This window comes from Podarcis bocagei (genome assembly GCF_964188305.1).
Source record: "Podarcis bocagei genome assembly, chromosome: 8".
Classification (NCBI taxonomy): Eukaryota; Metazoa; Chordata; class Lepidosauria; order Squamata; family Lacertidae; genus Podarcis; species Podarcis bocagei.
Window position 1 is genome coordinate 48,603,892 of NC_138133.1, and position 21,662 is coordinate 48,625,553.

Here is a 21,662-nt window from a genome sequence, read left to right on the forward strand (position 1 = left end):
AAATCACTGCTGGTCCAGTTTTGCTGTGTGAGTGAACAGACGTCCAGGTGTTCACATAAAAGCCCATTAGTGTCCGTGTCTTTGGTATCTCTTGGGACAAAATGTCCCATTATCATGAAAATGGAAATAACCCCAATTTTCAGGTAGGTTAAGTGTTCCATGGCATAGTTTCCAGACTGCTAAATATTCATAATTCCAAATTTCTATGTATCATGTAACTCACATTAGTGATATGACAATCTTAGGTCACAAACGAAGGCAGCCTCACTATATGCATGTGAAAGGGTGGGATTGCTGTTTAAAATGCAACTTAAATTTGCTTTTGAGTTATGTGGAGAAACACAGAATGGATGAAAAAAGTATCTTCCAAGTACATAGCGGGATGATGCTTACATAACAACCAACTAAAAAGTCACATCTCTGCGACTTTCTTGTTGGTCCTAATAAAGGTATTATCCAACTGTGGACTTTGGAATTCTTTTATTCCTTGTGAATCAAAACAGCTACTTTTGCTTTTGAGTATTTTCTATTGGAATAGCATTTGAACCATACACTGTTCCCTTTTAAGTGTCAGTTCAGAGCAAATACATTCTTACATGTCAAGATCTAGCTGTGGATCACCTGGGGTGCTTTGAGGACAAAAGTATAGTGTAGGTTGGCAGGGTTTATTCATTCGCAGTTAACACAGATGAGATGGTTTATACTCAAACATCAAGGCTTCTCTCAATGAAACAGAAATGGGGACCAGGCCGGGGGAGCACATATTGGCATTGGGAATGTTGTCTCTTACCTGTATTTTCATCGTCATTTCAGAGAGTCTGTATAAGGTGGAGAGCAGATAAGAAAAGCAGATAATGGCATGTTATTACTTCTTCTGAGGGTTAAATATTTAATTATAGTTATTTGTGCACAGCTTTTTCTAACTTTTCCTTTTCGTATAAACTGGGGTAATAAAATGTAATGGGGCCCTTTCAAGCATGGCTAACGACCAACCCATAGAGCATTTTCATACAGAAAATAGCCCTCTGCTATGCTGCATTTAGCTCAAAAGCAATGGCATTTACATGTTCTTTGCATGCTGCTTCCTGCATAGAAATGCTTTCCATATAGGAAATTATATCATGCCTTAAACAGCTGAGTTCCAACTCTCAAAGTGGTGAAAGGCTCAGATGCAGGTCTTCCTTCTTGTTGTTTTTGAAATTCACAGTTAATTTGGTATCATCCACTAAGCAAAATGCCCCAGCAAACTGGATCGAATCCTAACACTTGATCCTTAGAATGTCGACATTTCCATGCAAACAAGAAAATGCTGTTACCTTTGTAGGGCAATGTTCTAATATTATCAAAGCTGCAGATGATTAAAATAGTTGGTGCCTGTATATAGGACATTGCCAGGAAACATCTCAATTGTAGTAGCAGCCTTTGTAATGTAGGTCTTTGCAACCCCAAATTTAGGGGAACGGGACAAAGAGCAGCCCTATATATTAAGTAGGTGGTGAGCCTTTCCTGGCAGTGGTGGACAGTAGTGGCACTGCTCTGAGCTGCACTGGGAGGCAGAGTCTAGTTACTATTTTAATTTCCTCTTAAGCAATGCTACACCAGGGGTATTGTTGGACATGCAGAGAACAGCTAGACCCAGCCATTTGGTGCTCTTCAGAGTGCCAGACAATATAGATATATATTGAAGACCCAGAACTAAGGATTAGTGGTGGTCCTTACCGCAGAACTGGGGTCCTGCCAGTTACCCAAGAATCCTAGATGTTTAGAATGGATCTGATTTGCCATCTTGCCTGTAAAACTGTGGGGATTCTCAGAGACTACCAGTCTTCCTGAACCTTTGCCTACCTATGGTTCAGTACTGACAACAGAGAGGGTTATTCCCGAAACAGAATTCCCCCACACAAAGCACATCATTGGTGACTTTTAAGTTTGTACCTTTTTCTTCTTCTTTACTTTCCAGGTGTTTCAAAAGGGTTTTTCTTCCAGCAGATAAGTGATGCTAAGCTTTGTGTAAGGTACAGCGAACGTATTCATGCTGGATGTGCAGCTTTAGGGAGTTTTGTAACCAAAGTCTTGAATTCCTTTCACTGCCTGTTTTCAGAGTCTCGGCCTATGAATAGTGTATGAGTTCAATCTTATAATCCCAATTGAAAAAACATTTCAATACAGGAGTTATAGTCCATGGAGCCAACTATGGCATATTTTAGTTAGAACCACATTTTAATGTGGGTTTTATTGTTTGTTTTTAAAAAGATGGTGTTTCATTAAACTGCAAACACTTTTATTCACACTCTAGAGATCATTTGCTTGCATATCCACCTCAGGGCTCCTTCTTAAAAATAATTGCTGTCTCCTCTGCTCCACTTGCCCTCTGTAGGCATTATAATATCTCATGAAACCTGCATTGTGGGAGCAGGAGAAAAGTTAGGACAAACACACTAAGTGCCAACCCCTCCTTTATCTTCCATGAATTGATGGATCAAGGTTCTAAATTTCAAAGAGAGTCTCCACAAGCAGAAGAGGTTGCTACTTCAGAAGTTCACCCTCCAGTTCTGTGGAAGGGTGAGGTTCATGAGGAAAGCAGGCAGTGCTGAGAATCCAAGTCAAGAGTAAATCATACAAAGCCTTGGACAGCTCCAAGGGAACCTGCTAAAGCACTTACAGATATGTTTTCTCTGCAGCGAGCTATAGTCCCCTGAAGGCTTGAGTAGGTTGACCTGGCCTAGACTACATTCAACCATACATTTAAAACACTATGATATCACTTTAAACAGTGATGGCTTCCCTCAAATAATTCTGGGACCTATAGTTTGTTAAGAATTCTGAGAGACCCTTTTCACCCCACAAAGCAGCAATTCCCAGAGTTTCTCATGAAGATGGATTGATAAACTACCCTGGGAACTGTTAGGGGAATAGCGCTCTCCTAATAATGCTCAGCACCATTAGCAAACTACAGGTCCTAACATTCTCTAGGGGAAGCCGTGACTGTCTAATGTGGTATCATAGTGCTTTAAATGTATGGTGTGGTTGTGGCCTTAGTATGTGGTAGGCACTGCCTTCCTGGAGGGGCTAGCTGGCTGCTTACAGGGTCCTTACCTTCTTCTTCTTCCTCCTCCTCCTCCTCCTCCTCCTCCTCCTCCTCTTCTTCTCTCTTTGGGTTTTGAAAATTTGTAGAGACAGAGGTACCAGAAGTGAGTTATTGTCTGCTTCAGATAATTCACTCAGGGCTGTGTCCTCCAAACAGGAGGCCCAATGTAAGATACTAGTGATTCTCCCTTAGAGGAAGTAGCCTCGACCAAGTCCTCATCAAAGTCCTCTGCCAAGCACTATAAGGTTCCAAGGTAGTAAGGTCATGACAGATGACAACAATGGTGACAGAGGGATGGAGCTAAGCACACTTGACCCTACTTTTCCTCACATGATGCTATGTGCATGAGGGATTATAATACTTGAAGAGGGCTACTGTTGTCATAAATTAGAATATTCATTTGTCCTGGCTTCGCTCATATATCCTGTGCCAATGTCACTCTTACATCTTAAACTAACAGATTGGGTTTGCAGAGGCTTACATGGATTTCCTATGCAATGTGCTACAAATGAGAAAATGGCACATTTAAAAAGCCCACGAGAGTATATTAGCACTCAGATGTGCCATTTCCCCATTTGCCGTTATGCAATTGGAGCTCTTATGCAAGTTGTTCCAGATTATTTAGATGTAGTCCCTCGCTACTGCTGAGCTCCATTTGTGAATCTGATTTCACTGGAGTTCTGGTGACATTGCATATATACAATTGAAAGCTTTAAGTCAAGGTAATCATGTTCCTGGCCAGAGCGCTTCCTTGCTTTCGGAAACCGGGAAATGCAGCATTTCCTTCTTGCAGCAGAAGACTGTCTTCTGGGTGATTCACTTAAGGTTGTCAGTAGTAGCTGTCGGGAATAATGCGGCACAACAGCCTAAGGAGATCTCAGAGCCCACTCATTGTTGAAATCAACAGGTGGTCTGGAACAAGCACAAAATCTCTGCAAAACACACACACACACACACACACACACACACACACAACTGATGGTGTTTTGAAATAAGAGATCCCTGTTGTGTTCTAGGATGTACTGATGTCTTTTTCTTTTGGTGTGTATGTGTATGTGTGGAGCTACCACTTTATAAGGCAAAGCTGATCACCCAAAATGACTGCAATGGGTCCTTTTGCAGTATCATATGTGATCATTCTTCCACTAGGTAGAGAAATATTTTGCTTATCTGCATTAGTGCTCTCAGCTTGGTGACCCAAATCTTAAAAATACTGAGAGCTTTGGCTGGTCTTATTAAGTAGCTCAGTGGGGCAGCTGAGTGATAGTTGATTAGAAGAGACATTATAAAATATTCGGATGGCAGACGAGCCTCGGATGATGAAGTTGCTCGGAAGCCTAATTACAAGATACAGATGTAAATGCATAACATTTAGCAAAAATTGTTAAAACAGAATGAAGGAGGCTGCTATCACTGATTCAGTTCAATGTCATGGAGTCATAATCATCATGTCATTACTTGTCTAGCACCGGCTGAGTGCTGTACAGTCATATATATTCCTATAGCAACAGTATTTGCTCCAATAAAAAAGGACTGGGTAATGTTTCTATTTACTGTAACTTCTGATACCTCACCAAGCTTTCAAGAACTGACTCAGGCAACAGCCAGCTATCCATGTATTGGGACCATTTTGTTGAGGGATCTGGGTCTCTGGAGTGGAACTCAGTGGTACAACATGTGCTCCCCATGCAGAAAGTCACTCACAGCCTTAACCTTGCATAAGGCAGCTCCTATGCTCCCAAGGGTTCTATGTGCATACTAATGTATGCATGCATGTATGATGATGTTGATTACCAGTTGCCTTCCACATATGTATCTCAAGGCAATGTACAACATAATAAAAATAGTTTAAAACAGTGCAAAAATAGCAGAAGATGAATTTTAAAAACCATACAAAACGGACACCCATGGCAGAGACCTATTAATCCAGTCAGGAAAGCTTGTAAAAACAAAAAGGTCTTTTGTTGTTTCCAGAAAATGCAGATTACATGTGCCTGTTGTGTCTCGGCAGGAATGCTGAGACAAACACAGCACAAAAAGAAATGAGATGAGATTCCACACAATGGAGGAATCTTCCATTATTTCATTGTATGTGTGTGCAGCTTGGGGGCATCTCAAACTCCGTATGGCAGGCTCAGTCGGTTTTTCTGGCAAGGTACCCAAATTTGATTCGAAGGAGGCATTGTCCAGATCAAGGTCTCTCAGGTCAATGGATTCAGCTGAATTTCTCTGGCAAAGGCAGAAGGCCAAGTTCCTAGTGTGTACAAGGCCTGACCAATGCAGAGGCTTCATACAAGCTGCCATTTACAGGGGCTGATGTCCCACCAAGGAGCCAAGAATTACTCATGCAAAAATCAGTATATTAAAACTATTCTGTTGAACCCTGCAGGGATGTGTGTGCATGCTGTATTTAAGTGGTAAAGCATGTGTTTTGCACACATAAAGTCACAGGTTCAGCTCTGCCATCTTTGGATAGGGCTGGAAAATCCTGATGACCCATTCCCAATCAGTGGGTGGGTGTGCGCGCGCACGCGCGCACGCGCACACACACACACACACACACACACACTACAGACTAATTATATTACTTAACACACATACATTCCAGATTAATTGTAAAATTAATTGCATTTAGTTATTGTCAAGAAGAATATATAGCTGAATGTTATCTTGTATTTTCCCCTGCTCCAAAACATTACAAGCATATCCTTCTTTTCAACCTACAATGAGTTTGACAATGATATTATGCCCTCCTTCTGTTACAATTTTGCCTGGAAAGGCAAGGGAAAATAAAAAGGCTGAAAAGAGGTTCCTGCTTCCAGGTTAAATCTGCAGCAGTTCTAGTTCCCTGCACCTTCAGCAGAAAGAATATTTCTCCTGCTAATCCAACCCTCTAGAGGAATTTTAGTAACTAATCTGGATGAATCAAATCATTGCTGCTGTGTATGATTAATTTTAGGCCAATTTAATTTCTTAGTCATGGGTTTCAATCGCCTAGACGTGCATGAATAGAATTGCCCTTGAGCACACAATAATGATTAACTGTTGGTTTTAGCTGAAAACTGAATGAATGGCCAAATCGTGTGTCTGTGTGCGTGCACACAGCATTACCTATATTTGTTCACAATTTATACGTGCTCCCTCTTTAGGAAACAATTTGGTGCATGGTCGAAGCTCATGAAATGATGCTCTAAGTTTGCAATTCAGTGATGCTCAGCTCCCGTTTCAGTGGAGACCTTGTAGAAATACCACTCTAAACCCCACTGAAATATATGCAGGGTACATAGCAGCAAGGCACAATATTTCATGTTGCCTTCTATCCACATGGTAATTGATTTAGGGTTTCTTTTCCTTTTCCTATGGTAGCAGTGATGAAGCCTCTTGCAATGAATGACTTTTTAGCTTCCTGCCTTTTACTGAACTGTCGGAAGGGCCTCCAGCAGCCATTGTGTTGAGTTGCCTTATAGTAAAAAGGCAGCTCAACCCTGGTTACCATTGTCTGTGGTGCTTCCATACTCAGTCAGGCACATCAACTCTATGGGGCTGAGGCTTCTACAACCCCCCAATGTCCTCTAGGAGGAGGCTCAGCTCTCCCCCCCAAAAAAAAAATCTTGGGGGGTCAGAAGAGGCCTGGCAGGATGCCATTTTGGGCCATGTGGCATCTCCTAACACGGTCTGGCAGGAAGTCACCCTGGGCCAACCAGCTCAGCCTAGCACGTGAATGTCGCATCATGAGGAGGCCTGTTTAGCCTCTCCCAATGCATTAGTTGTCACATACACACAGTGCGCTTGACATCATGCGCACATGCAGCCCCTACAATGTTGGGTGCAACTTAGCGCCTGTGCTGCTGGGGCCCTAGAGAAGGACAGGATAAGCAAAAGACCCTAGGGGAAATGGGAAGTACTGGGAAGGGGCCTGAGATGGCAATAGGCTTAGGGCTAGCCAGGAAGGGGAAGGTCAGGTTGTCTGTAACTATGCAGGTGTATGGAAGAATGAGGCTGGGAATGAACACCTGAGGGAGAAACCCCAGGTAAAGGAAACTGGGAAAGATAATGAACCAAGAAGGGAAGGGAAGTTGACTGGACACTGTAGAAACAAGAAAGGTTGCTGCACATTGTTTTGATAATAACAACCAAATCTCTGGCTGCAGGCCTCTAGTGCATTTTCTGATTAGTTAACTGTTATTTTTACATTGAACTTTCCAAATGATTTCTTTGATACACTACCCATATGCAAAAGGTTTGAAAGGCCTCAGAGTAGGTGGTTTTTTTAAAAAAAAAAATAACAATACGTGCATCTGTATTTGACAAAATTGATTTCATTCCATCGTGCCATCTGCCCTTTCTCCCTACTGATGGCCCAGCTCCCAGCTCACTCCTACTTCATCTTTCAAGTAAGGCACCCAATTATGGCAAAAAATGAGAAGGGCTTTTTTTGACGGTTATTAGGGTGAAAATGCCAGCTCATTTCCTATAGGTGATTTGGTTGGCAAAAAATTAAGATAAAATAAAATAAAAATTCCCCAGTCAATACTGTACCAACAAGGGCTGAATTTGAACTAATGATGTAGACACTAAGCCCTCTATAGCTCATTACAAATCCCCTGAGCCATCCAATTGCTGTTCTGAGGCACCAAACATTTACAATGTGCCTTTTTAAAAAAAGTAAAAAGTCTGGTCCCAGACAGATATATTTGATTGACAAGACTTGGAGAAATACTTCGTGTCTAACAAGCAGTATCAGAACAAATGCAGGAAAAGCCACACTATCTCCTTTAATAACATTTTCTCTTTACAAAAATCCCATAGAGACGCAGCAGACATCTGTGGTATTAATATTATGCGACTTAACTGATGCTAAGAAGCATCTGGGAGAAGTTTGACTGACTGGCGTTTACAGTTGCTAATGAGGAAATCTCAGATAGAGGGATGAAGCAGCAGAATGGTGTTTATTTATTTATTTTTAGTGTGATACTCTCACAGACTGGAAATGAAGCAGCCAAATAAACAAGATACACATGAAGTGATTTGGGCCGTGAGGCTATGTGGTAGAAGTGGCTCAGGTTTGTGAATCCGCTAATGATGCAGGAATCCTGTTGATGGAATCTTGGAATCCCAATAAATGTGCATCTCCTATCACTAAAGTCTCAGAGTGCTCCGCTTGCTCTCTAGAAGCAAGCTAACAACAAGGCAGTACCAAGATATTTTGCCATATTTCCTGAGGCGGAGAAGCAAATGATTCCCTTGCCTCCCCCCCCCCCCCCAAGTTAAGGAGGCAAATACCCAAGGCCCATCTAGTTACTCAGTGGAAGAGAAACACCTCTCCCTCTCCCTGGTAGTGGAACTGCAGCAGTAATAACTATGATTAAATTACAGAATAAATTAAGACTGCAGTCCTACTGCTAGTCAAAGGCCAGATGATGGGCTTTAGGGAATGGTCTAAGTCAGGGGTCAGCAAACTTTTTCAGCAGGGGGCCAGTCCACTGTCCCTCAAACCTTGTGGGGGGCTGGACTATATTTGAGGGGGCTGGACTATATGGGGGGGGGGATGAACAAATTCCTATGCCCCACAAATAACCCAGAGATGCATTTTAAATAAAAGCACACATTCTACTCATGTAAAAACACCAGGCAGGCCCCACAAATAACCCAGAGATGCATTTTAAATAAAAGGACACATTCTACTCATGTAAAAACAAGCTGATTCTCGGACAGTCTGCGGACCTGATTTAGAAGGTGATTGGGCCAGATCTGGCCCCCTGGGCCTTAGTTTGCCTACCCATGGTCTAAGTGTTGTTCCACAGGCGGGCAGGGAGGTCCAGGAGGTGGGACTGCCACTTGCTAGAAACAAGGCTTTTGTGATGGTGCTTACTGGTACGGCATACCCTCCAACATGTCTCCGATGAAAATAGGGACGTCCCATTTCATAATGATAATTTTACTATTTATACCCTACACATCTTATTGGGTTGCCCCAGCACTCTGGGCAGCTTCCAACATATATAAAAACATAATAAAACATTAAAAAAACTTTCCTATGCAGGATTGCCTTCAAGTGGCTTGGGGGTTGGATGCCTCCATACCCTTCAACATTTCTGCCGTGAAAATAGGGACATCTGGCAGTGACCCAATGCAGGGTGTGTGTGGCTGCTACATGCGTTTCTGGTTGGTTTCCAGCTCTCCTTCAGGTGATAATACACAGAAGGATAACCTCTAAAATGACTTAGAGGTTTTACTACAATGAAGCAATGTAGGAATTTTGTTAAAGAAAATAAATAAAGAATGTTGCATACATCTTGTATGCTTGCCTGTGTTAACCACTGTTGGGTTCCTAGACTGGAGATATGTCTCACACTTTCAAAAGGTAAAAACCAGGACACCCCAGAACAGTATCAAAAATAAGGAGGCTGCAAAGGGCCACGCCCAAAACAATGTTTGTTATACATTATCTGATTAAACGTGATTTCTATTCGCTAATCAATCTTAGCGGTGGCAGCCCAATGTCATCATCTTGAACCAATCAGATTCTTTTAGTTGTTCAGATCCGCCCTCATCATTATAGCATGTGGTTACATACAATCATTTCTTCAGTGTCTTTCATTATTAAGGCTTTGACTAATTTTCCTATTCATTAAATGTCTCCCAATATCCTCTTTCATCTTTCTACAAAGCTATGCAAGATTAAGCACAATTGCCACGTTAAGCCAATTCTCTTTTCATGCATACAGCAGTCACCATGGATTCTAACAATTTGTTCTTTTCAGTGTTCTGGAACTAACATCCGTTACATACAGTACCTGAAAGCAACTTATTCTATACTGTAAATGGTAGGCAAAGGCCTTTTCAGTTCAGCTAGGCCATAGGCTCAAAAGAAAATGGAGTCATCCAAATGACACAGTTTTATGAGATTAGTATTTTATCCAACACCATGTCCTTTCCCCATTCAATGAAAACAGAATATTGCTCTGCTTTGAGGTTTTGTGTAGGATAGTTTTTCTAATATACACAGCAAATTAATTTGTTGCCTTTTTTCTGTAAGAACAAGGGTAGAAAGGAATGCACAGAAATAAAAGAAGCAAAGTTGCTGATATATACTCAGCCACTCTTACTGAATTTGTTGCTAAACTCTCATTTTAAAGCATCTGTATTACCTTGCAGATCTTCATGTGTGATAATGGTACTGCCATTTTAAAGGATATAAGCAAAAGTAATTCTATGCAACAGATTAATAAGGAATAATAATATCACTGGGTAGCATTGCTCTAATTATAACCTGTGATGATGAACTGTGAGCATAAAACAGCAAGGAACAGTAAGGTACCCACAGACGTACTGTCATGCAAATATCTTTCTTTGATTTGCACGCACTCATAAAGCACAATCTGAATGCATCCATTCTGAATCAATTTCAGGCAGAGAAGGCCACATTCCAGAAGCTTTACTCATACTGAGTAGTACAGTGCACAGAATCTCACTGGAGCGATTTGGTATTGTTGGTGCAGTGAAGATTTACAGGTCATAAATAGCAGTGTCAAGCTTTGGCAAGGATTTTAACAGCTACCATTTGATCTGAAGAAATATTGCAAGTCAGGATCAGAAGGCTCTGTGGCCCCTGCAAACATTTGCACGGAGAAGGAAATCAAATACAGTGGTACCTCAGGTTACAGACACTTCAGGTTACAGACTCCGCTAACCCAGAAATAGTACCTCAGGTTAAGAACTTTGCTTCAGGATGAGAACAAAAATCGTGCAGTGGCAGCGCGGCGGCAGCGGGAGGCCCCATTAGCTAAAGTGGTACCTCAGGTTAAGAACAGTTTCAGGTTAAGAATGGACCTCCAGAACGAATTAAGTTCTTAACCCAAGGTACCACTGTATCTCTCTTATCAGAAGCGACATTTTTGATGCTGTTCGTTCCCTTCCACTCAGAATATTTTAGAGGATATAGGGTTATTCTTAAGGAACATATGGACTTTCTGGCTAGTCACTGGTTCTACACACAGATCCTGAGTCTCACCAGGTTGTCCTGTGCCTGGGCTGTTCATGGGGAATTTACATGGTGGAATTTTCCTCCATATAATAGAATCTGTTGCGTGGCAAGGTGGCCAGTACAGCAATACCAACGTTGGCCAAATGTAAGTTATAGGCTCGCATTGCTCTCCCTGGTGCAAAGAAGTTTCTTGGAGACAGAGAACACATTTCGAAGAATCTTAAAAGTTGGAAGGTACCCCAAGGGTCATCAGCTAAAGCATCCATGACAGATGGCCATCCAACATCTGCTTAAAAACTTCCAAGGAAGGAGACTCCACCACCTCTCATGGGAGTCTGTTCCACTGCTGAACAGCTCCTACTGCCAAAAAGTTTTTCCAAATGTGTAATTGGAATCTCCTTTCTTGCAACTTGAAGCCATTGGTTCAAGTTCTATCCTCCAGAGCAGGAGAAAACAAGCATGCTCCCTTCTCCACGTGACAGCACTTAAGATATTTAAAGATGGCTATCAAATCTCCTCTCAGTCTCCTCTTTTCCAGGCTAAATATACCCAACTCCTTCAAGTGCTCCTCATAAGGCTTAGTTGCCAGACCCTTGATCATCTTGGTTGCCCTCCTCTGCACATGTTCCAGCTTGTCAACATCCTTCTTAAATTGTGGTGCCCAGAATTGAACGCAGTATTCCAAGTGTGGTCTGACTAAGGTAGAATAGAGTGGTACTATTACTTCCCTTGATCTGGACACTAAACTTCTGTTGATGCAACCTAGAACAGCATTAGCCCTTTTTAATCCTGCATCACACTGTTGACTCATGTTAACAGTGACCCCTAGATCCTTTTCACCTGTACTGCTAATAAGCCAGGTGTCCCCCATCCTATATTTGTGCATCTGCTTCTTATTGTCTAAGTGCAGAACCTTACATTTGTCCCTACTGAAATTCATTTTGTTGGCTTGTGACCAGTTTTCCAACATGTTAAGGTCATCTTGAATCCCAATTCTGTCTTCTGCAGCACTAACTACCCCTCCCAGTTTGGTGTCATCTGCAAATTTGATGACCATCCCCTCAATTCCTTCATCCAAGTCATATAATGACATTGAACAACAACAGGTCCAGGACAGTACCCCGTGGCACCCCACTTGTCACTTTTTCCAGGATGACGAGGAACAATTAATGAGTACTCATTGAGTTTGGTCAGTCAACCAGCTACAAATCCACCTAACAGTTACCTTGTTCAACCCACATTTTACCAGCTTCCTTGTGAGAATATAATGGGGGACTTGGTCAAAAGCCTTACTGAAATCAAGATACACTATGTCCACAGCATTTCCCTGCTCCACCAAATTTGTAATTCCATAAAAACACACAAAAGAAATCAGATTGGTCTGGCATGACTTATTTTTGAGAAACCCATGCTGGGTCTTAGTAATCATAGTATCATTTTCTAAATGCTCACAGACCGACTGTTGAATTATCTATTCTAGAACCCTCCCTGGTATTGCTGTCAAGCTCACTGGTTGTTAGTTACCTGGGTCTTCCTCCCCCCCTCCCTTTGGAAGGTGGTGACAACATTTGCTCACCTCCAGTCTGTAGGGACATCACCTGTTCTCCAAGTACCTTATTCTCAGAGATAATAGACAAAGGCTCTGAAATTACATCTGCAAGCTCCTTTAGTACTTTTGGATGCAGCTCATTAGGCTGTGGAGATTTGAATTCATTTAAAAGTAGCTAGGTGTTCCCTTACTACCTATTTTCATATCTTGGCTGCAGCTCCCTCCTTACATAATTTATTCTGTTATCACCAGGTTGGGCATCACTTTCCTTTTGGGTGAAGACAAAGGCAAAGTAGGTGCTGAGTAGTGCTGCCTTTTCTCTGTCACCCAATAGCATTTCTCTGTCTTCCCCACACAGAGGACCTGCCACTTTCTTGTTCTTCCTCTTATTTTGGACATAGCCAAAGAAACCTTTTTTAAAAATTATTTTTAACCTCTCTTGCGAGCCTGAGCTCATTCTGAGTTTTAGGCAGCCTGACTTTCCCCCTACAACTGTTGGCTGCTCGTGGCTACTCCTTTGTGATTTCCCCTTTCTTCCAGTTCTTATACATGCCCTTCTTAACTTTCAGCTCATCTGTAAGCTCCTTATATAGCCACACCGGTCTCCTTTCATGCCTCCCACTATTCTTTCTTGTTGGTATTGTCTGCATTTGGGCATATTTCTCCTTTTAGAGACTCCCATCTCAATCTGCTTTTCATGCTGCAGGTCATGGATTTCTTCACAAGTGTCCACATTATATACAATGCTACTTTTCCTCCCTTCCTGTTTGGTCTATTCCTTTTGAACAGGTTATACCCCTCAAAACAGCCATGAGTCTCATCCCAGCAGGTTTCAGTAATGCCTACCACGTCATATTTGCCATTCTGTATGATAAGCGCCAGTTCATTTTGTTTGTTTCCCATACTCTGTGCATTTGTGTAGAGACAACTGAAGCCATGAGTTATTCCCTGCAGCTGCTTCCTTCTTGTAGTTTCTTGCCCTTTAACAGGTTTCTGGAGTACCACCTCAGTTTCCTGTGCATCAATTATATTTCTATAGATTCCTCCAACCGCCCAATCTGTACTGAGCCCTGTACCAAGTACCCAGGTGGACACAGCTAGGTCAGTCCCCACTCCCACACCTAGCTCTCTGCAATACACACCGGATCAGCTCTCTCATCCACAATAGAGTCATAGCTGAGTATGTTCTTATAATGGACTGACCTGACATTAAGCGGCACCATCAGAACAGAGGGCACAACGATAGAGCAACCAGGATCTCAGCTGAAGAGGAAAGCCCTGATGCAGGCAATGGCTCTCTGCTAGTATTCCGATGGTAAGGCCATGAGCAAGATGCAGACCCTGAGCTTTAGAGGGGAATGGTGGCAGAAAACCTATTGCCTCCTTTTCCCAGTGTGCTGCCCATTTAGGGAGACATCATCACAACTAAGTGGGAAGAATGTATAAGACTTATATTTGGAGGCATGGACTGTGTACACAGCCCGTTTATTCTGGTTCCAGTGTGCTTACACTGCTGGTTCGGGAAGTGGTACACATATCTGTCATGTTATTCTTAGGAAATACTGCATTTTTATGCATTGCACCTCCCCACACCCCTGGAACCGAATTCAATCCAAATTGAGAAAAAACAATGATCTAGCTGTGTTTTGAACCTGTAAAGTGCATAGAGCCCATGGTCTCCCAATAGACCAAACATTAGGATCATTCTAAGACCAGTTCTATAATGCATTATTAAGGGGAAGCAGACTCCTTCAAAGTGGCTGGATTTTTTTTGCAGGGATGGGGGGGAATTGCAAGGTAAGAGTTTATGTCTGAATGATGCAGCTAGTGTCTTTTTGGAGAGGGGCGCAGGCATAATTTGGTGCTTCTCTTGATATCTACAGCACATCTTTGTAATTTTTCTCAAAATGTGCCATTCCATTGTTTCCATCACAGGAAGCCTTGTTATGCAAAGCATGGCCTCTCCGCACTGTGCCATTCCATATGTTGAAATACTCTGGCTTTCCAAATGTCACATAACAACAGCAAATAGTTGCCACAATGAGGCCCCAGTGACTGTTCTGTTCTGAAAGTAAATGAATTGACAAGCCTGCTCTTTATGTTGCATCAACCGTTTCCCTATTATATTTACAAAATGTAAAAAAAATACAAAGCTAGTCAATCTGCTTCCATATTACAGCCTATTAGGCAATTAGGAGGGTACACTTTCAGAACAGCGTGCAGGGAATTAGGCACACAACTCTGATTAGCGTTAATAGGAATTGGGCATTTAATTCCCTGCGTACAGCTAGAAATGGATCTCGCCTGCTTAATAAGCGCCACTGCAACATTACATGTGATAAAGTCAGATCAATAAAAAAAGTATTTTAAAAAGTTAGTATCCAATTCCTCTAACCACAGTATTGGCGTTAGCGACAATTTTCTAGTAACAGATTCAGTCCACCACTGCTGAAACAGCAGCAGAAGCCTCTACAAAAGTAAGAATAATGCTCTGTATTTTAATAAAGCTTGTTTGCAACAAATGCCAATAAGCCTATCAAATAGAAAAGGATCAGTATTGCTTTCTGAAGGATTTCAGTGTTTATGTATATGTGAGCTGCATTTGGAATACTCAACCTATTGTTCCCTAGAACTGAATTTGGCAGAGTTTCTCCAATTCATGTTTTGGTGTGGGTTCCCCCCCCCCCACCCATCCACTAGTTAGATTATTGGGAGAAATGGGATGCTACTTATTCCAGCTACAAAAAAATAAAATAAAAATAAAAATCCTCTGCTCATATCAGTTGTTATCCCGAGATCTCACTAGAAGTGCATTGTTTTACAATTAAATATGACCATTGGAGTCCATTGGCATGGCCAATGCAGGAATATATGCTATGCTCACATTAGCACTTATCCACGCAGTAAATCTTGGCCTTCCCAAAGCCAACTAAGCAAGGCTCTGGGCTTTGAGAAGGAGGTGCAAGGCTCTGGCAGGGTCCTAGAGCCCTGCCATCTCCTTCCCAAAGCTTGGATTACTCTAACTAAGCTTTGGGAAAGAAGAAGGAGGACTCTAGGAGCCTATCAGAGCCCTTATGTCTCCTTCTCAAAGCCCAGTGCCTCACTTACTCAGCTTTCGGGAGGCAGCATGAGGGCTGGAGGGTGGGGTTGTCAAATGTTGCTGAGGGCCACCAAAAAAGACCCTTGGGCTACACGTTGGCCTGTCCTCTTGTAAGTGCTTCTTTTGTCAATAAAGACTTGACAATTAGGTGTGGGATGGACCTGAACAGTTGGTTGGTTTGGATGACACAAGCTTTGGTAAATTGAAAGTGAACACTTTCTGATTCATCCATGCAACCACACCAGAGGAAGGGGGGGGGGGAACAACCCATACACAAAGCTCATTTGCTCAACAGCCTATTTTTAAAAGAGAGAGAAAAAGATGAAACAACACATTTATGGTAACAATTAAATGTTAATGCCCCTGTTATTCAGTTTTCAATAATCCTCTTACACTTTTGTTTGCAACGTAGAGCTGAAAGCACCATGTCAATCCGGACATTGTGAGGTCACTTTACATAGATGACATTTCTAAACTTTCCCGAAGCAATTTTTGGAAATGAAAGTAAAAGCATAGACTGGAAGTCTATTCAAAGGCAGCAATAATTAATAACAAAGGGTCTGGTGTGTACAAGAAGCTATGGGTCTTTCTTAGAGGAAAGGGCCTCTGTTCATAAAGAAATTCAAAGCTAACATAAACTAGGTTGTCCTTTATTAAAGACTGAGAAGCAATGGGTGAAGCAGCGAGCGCAGAGAGAAGCCTCTTCCTCAAGGCAGAAAATGAGTATTCCACTTTTTGCGTTCCAGCTTCATGATGCCTCCAAGGGATAAGCAACTCAGAGTCTTGAAGAAAAAAATATGAGAAAAGGAACATGATTTGTTCCTATAGGAAAAATGTTATGAGACCATTTGCTAACACCCAGCAGTGAATTGCATGGTGGGATTGGAGATGCTTATCTCACATCCCAGCAGGTGAGTCGCTGCTGCTGACAGGGAGGGGGCGGGGGGAGGTGAGGGGTGTCATGGTGCAAGGTATTTAAACCATATTTACAAGTTTGGGTGTGTCTAAATGATGCTGATAGGCCAAATAATGCCTTAGTGGCGCCTGCCCTGTGGATCGCCCTCCCATCAGATGTTAAAGAGATAAACCACTGTTGGACATTTAGATGACATCTGAAGGCATCCCTGTTTAGGGAAGTTTTAAATGAATGATGTTTTATTGTATTTTTAATCTTTGTTGAAAGCTGCCCAGAGTGACTGGGGAAACCCAGCCAGATGGGTGGAGTATAAATAATAAATTGTTGTTGTTGTTGTTGTTATTGTTGTTGTTGTTGTTGTTATTATTATTATTATTAATGTTCTTGGTTTACTGGGTTTCTTTTTTAATGTGTGTGCTCTGGGGGGGGAAAGCTTTTTTTCAGGCAAAAGCTGTTTCACTACATTGACTAACTCTTGAAGAACACTGCACTTGGGACTTACCATAAACCTCAGACTTCACAGTTTTTCACTGTTCCTTTCAAATATGTCTCATATTTCTGTCCCAAACCTCTAGAGGAAGATAACTTTGTGTATTAAGAATGCGATGCATTACATTTCACATAACTCACACAGTTAGCCTACGTTTGTGAAATAAATCAAATAATAAGACCCATTATCCAGTGTGATGTGATCATTCTCTGAAAGCTGCAATTTTCTATTGTAATGCATACCTGCAGAAGGCCAAAGTTAAAGCTGCTTTGGGGGCCATAATTCTACTTTTCTTGACTTCTGTGGATTTAAGTCAGAACATTAGGGCTCTATTAACATTGCCTTCAGTATTATATTTGCATTTGACACTCAAACCCATGGGGGGGGGGATCCTAGAAATTTAAGGCTTGACAGGATTGATTACCTGAGGTCCACCAAGAATAATGGGTGGCACACACTATATATAACTTTCTGCTGCTGCTTTAAAAATGGAAAACAAAACACCCAAATGTCTTGCACTACAACTTGCAACATATTCTGGTAAAAAGTCTACCACATTAGCATAGTGAAAATAAAGTTTGATGCTACATCAATTAATCTGGAAGAAGTCTCTTATGTTCCCTCCATTCTTTCTTTCCTCATCTACTATGCCCTCCTGCCTTTCCTCCTCTGTGACAAACCATAGTTTGCCTTATATCAAAATGGGCAAGCTATGGTTTACAGTCACCTTGCCAATAAGGATTGCAAAACAATTTCTAATCTTTATTGCGGTCCAACGACCCATAACATGGCTTCAGAATAAAAGACAGATTCATACAGACAACCCCCCAAGGAAGGGAGACCGAAGTGTTATTTGTTTAGTCATGGGTATGTTGATCTTTGATTCGTATGACTACTGAGAGAAACTTTGCCACGGCTGCTGTGATATCATTGGACTTGTCCAGAAAATATTGGATGGTAAAACAGTGTCTGATCCTGGTTTGCAATCCCTGTATGTAGGGCAGGTGCAAAGCTATTGTTTGTGAGTTTGGATGTAACAGAAAACTATGCTACAAACCAAGAAGGCACGGAAGAAATGACAACATGCTGCAAGAAGAGAAGGGAGTGCTGGAGGCCAAAGTGTCTTCCAAGTCATTCATGCAGCACAAAGCCATGATTGTGGCATTATTTCTGAACTAAACCTTATAACTCAGTGTGCATTTCAGAGCTACAGTGTAGGGATGGAGCTTAAGAGTAGAAGGTCAAGATGGGTCACACAAGACCCCATAACACTATGTATTGCTCAATGCAAGAATGAAAACAGTGACCATTTCCTGATCTCCTCTGCACTTGTCCAAAACTTGTGGCAGATTTGGTGAAGGCGATCAGAATTTGAAGAGTAAGATTCTGAAAGTTGGGAACCACCACATTTAATCTGAATTCTGTTTCTAGTGGATTTCAGAGACACGTTGATGTGACCTCATTCTGAAAAACAAAACAAAACTTCTGTAAAATATATACTAAAATATATGTAAAATTGCACCCATGCTTACAGTAGTTTCATACAGTAAATGTTAAGGAAGCTCAGACAACCATAAAGGAGGGCTCCTCTGGAGCAGGCTTAGTTTCACTGTAAGGATGTAATACAGCTCCATCCTGTGCAAAGTCATAGCTATAATAAGAATCTTTGCACTCACCACAAAAATCTCATCACCTTTGGGTAGCTCTATTTTTGGAAATTCCTACTTACAGTTGTAATTGACAGAATGTAAAGAGCTGCTTCCCTTGGACACTTTGAGTCTCCTTTCTCTGAAAGTATCAAATTAAGCATGATTATTAAATATAAGCTCTGTTTGGAATTAAAGTGACCTATGGCACATTACAGCTAAAAATTATAATTCTGGTCACATTTCGTAGCACTGTGTTGATTCCTTGCTAGATAACTGTGATTTGAACAGCTCACTGTTTGTTAATGATAAGCACACAATAATTTGAAACCTGAAGTTTTGCTCATGCTTTCTTTGACTTTAGTCACTTTGATTCTCTTGAGAAAGATGTAATGGAGCAGAGAGACCTGGAGTTCATGTGCCAATTCTCCTTCTTTCCATTTGGCCTATTCTCCAAAGTTAGAAGGAAACTTGCTCCCTGATCTCAGGAACCATCATGCAAAATTTGGTTATGATGTCTTAAAATAGTAAGCAGACCAACAACTTTCCAAAATCAATGGTAGATAAATGTTTAGCTCAGAGACCGTGCTATCCTGATTAAAGAGCCATCAAGTATATTATCCACGGTCATCTGGTATCTTACGAAAATGGCTCTGGGTCTATGAAAGCAGACGCAACAATTATGTTGCAATCTTTAAAAATACCTACTAAGAGGGCAAACCCCACCAAATTCAGTGGGATTTACTTCTGAATAAGCAAACTTAGGGGTTCATCCCTACACCATTAAGATGCTACAGCATTTTGCATTCTTTCTTCTTCAGATTCACATGGGTAACCTGGAATGCGCCAACTTATTATTGAAGTATTATAAAATATCCTCAGATTCAAAATAGTCTCAATAATAATTTAATTAACAATAAAGCAAAATGGTTGACTGCCTACTAACACCTTTAATTGCTTAACACAACCAGAATAGTATATCTCTCTGCTTCCTCCAATTTGAGATGTTTTGTACTCTGGACAGGACAGGGACGCACATGCACGTTCTGCCTCCAAAATTGATAAGTGGCTGCTTAGAATTTAAGCTTAAATCTTTGCACGATTAGCACAAAGTTCTGAAGTGAGTATTTAAGTGAGTGTGATTTGGCATGCTTAGAAACCTCTCTGCAAGCAATAACCCTGGTTTAGAGTTATTTAGGGTATAGGATCACAAACAGAGCTTCTGAGTATCTTAAAAACATGAACACCTGAACTTAGGTAATGGTAAAGGCCAATTTGTCTGTCTTTTATTGGGAGTCAGAAAGGTTATTCTTCCCCTCCTAATCAGTCGTAACACATGATGTAATGAGACTTCAACTTTGTATTGATTTACAACATGGATTGGGAACCTCCAGATGATGTTGCATGTCAACTCACACTTGCCTCACAACATGCCCAAAGGTCAGGGATGATGGGAGCTCCAGTCCAACAACATCTGTAGGGTCACAGGTTTCTCATCATTGACTTATAAGAATGAGAAAGAAGAGGCAAACATGAGCTCTCTAGTTTTATGCTTCCAGAATATGTATTATGTGAACTAAACTATGAAATTAAGGACAAATTAGAGGGCTCAAAATTGCATTAATCTGTTGTAGATTCAGATTGTGTGCTCTGGATGACCAGGTTTATTGAACATCCATCCAGATTTTATGGCACAAAGCATACACAGAGGTTAGGCTTTGACATGTCTCCATTGAACATTTGTTCTGAATTGTTTGTGGTCCGTTGATGCATCAATGAGCACTCATCCCAATTTGCTTGTGGTGTGTTTATATGTCTTTTTTCAGGGCTGTCGGGCAGGCAGGATCATCCACAGGTCGGCTTGAAGACTTGAGACCCAATGTGAAGTCAGCTTTTTTATTCAGAAAAGGAAAACACAGCAGAGTTCACCTAGGCTCAACTGCCCTAGTTGAAGACGCTGCTGGAACTGTCATCGGGCTCCTCCTTCTAGTCCTCTGCCTCTGGACTCCTCCCAAGCAAATGTAAACTATGGCAAGGAAGAGGGACCCCCGTCTGGGCTGGGCTGGCCTGTTGCTCAGAAACGTGCAACGCTCTTCATGATCTTGGTGTCATTGGGGAGAGGAGCTCACTGTAAACTAACTGGCCAGTTGCTGTGAAACTGAGGCAGCAGCTGGCTCCTCTCTGTCAGAGTCTGCACTCAAACCGAGACCCTCGGCATCCCACTGTGTCCTGGAACGGCTTCCTTCTTTTAACTCCCTGGGTTTACTCAAGCCTCCTACTTCTATCACCTCCCAGCTTGCCTCCTCCTCAGAACTGTCCTCAGTGTCCCACCACCAATATCCTGGGTCTAAGTCTTCTTCCTCTGTGTCATCCCGGGGCTGGTTCCTCCCTCCATTCTTTGTCATCCAGCCAGTCCTGACATCTTCATGTTAATCATACATTCACCCCCACACTTTTCAGCACATTTCCCCATGTTTTGCTTCACAATAAGACATTTTTAAAATAAAAAAGTGGATTTGTTGCATCAGAAAGACAGAGTGCTTTAACCCACCTTTACAAATCTAAATTTATGGTACACACTTGAATTCCTCCTGAAATATAGTCTGAGAGCACTCTAAATTTCCTCAAGCATGTTAAACATGACAGACTAACTCCACCTGCAAAAGAAAAGGAACAATATGATTGACCACTTTAGGAAAGAGGATGCTCGGTTATATAGGCCCCTGGTCTGTTCTGGAGCTGTGTGCACAAGACCTCTCAAAATTCCCCACCAATTTTTCCATAGTGTTGGATGAGAAATATAGCAAATGTGTCTTGTGGGTGGGGATCGCTATTAGTACTAGCAATAGCACTGTCTCTTTCTTTTTTCCTAAAGCTCTTCTTTTG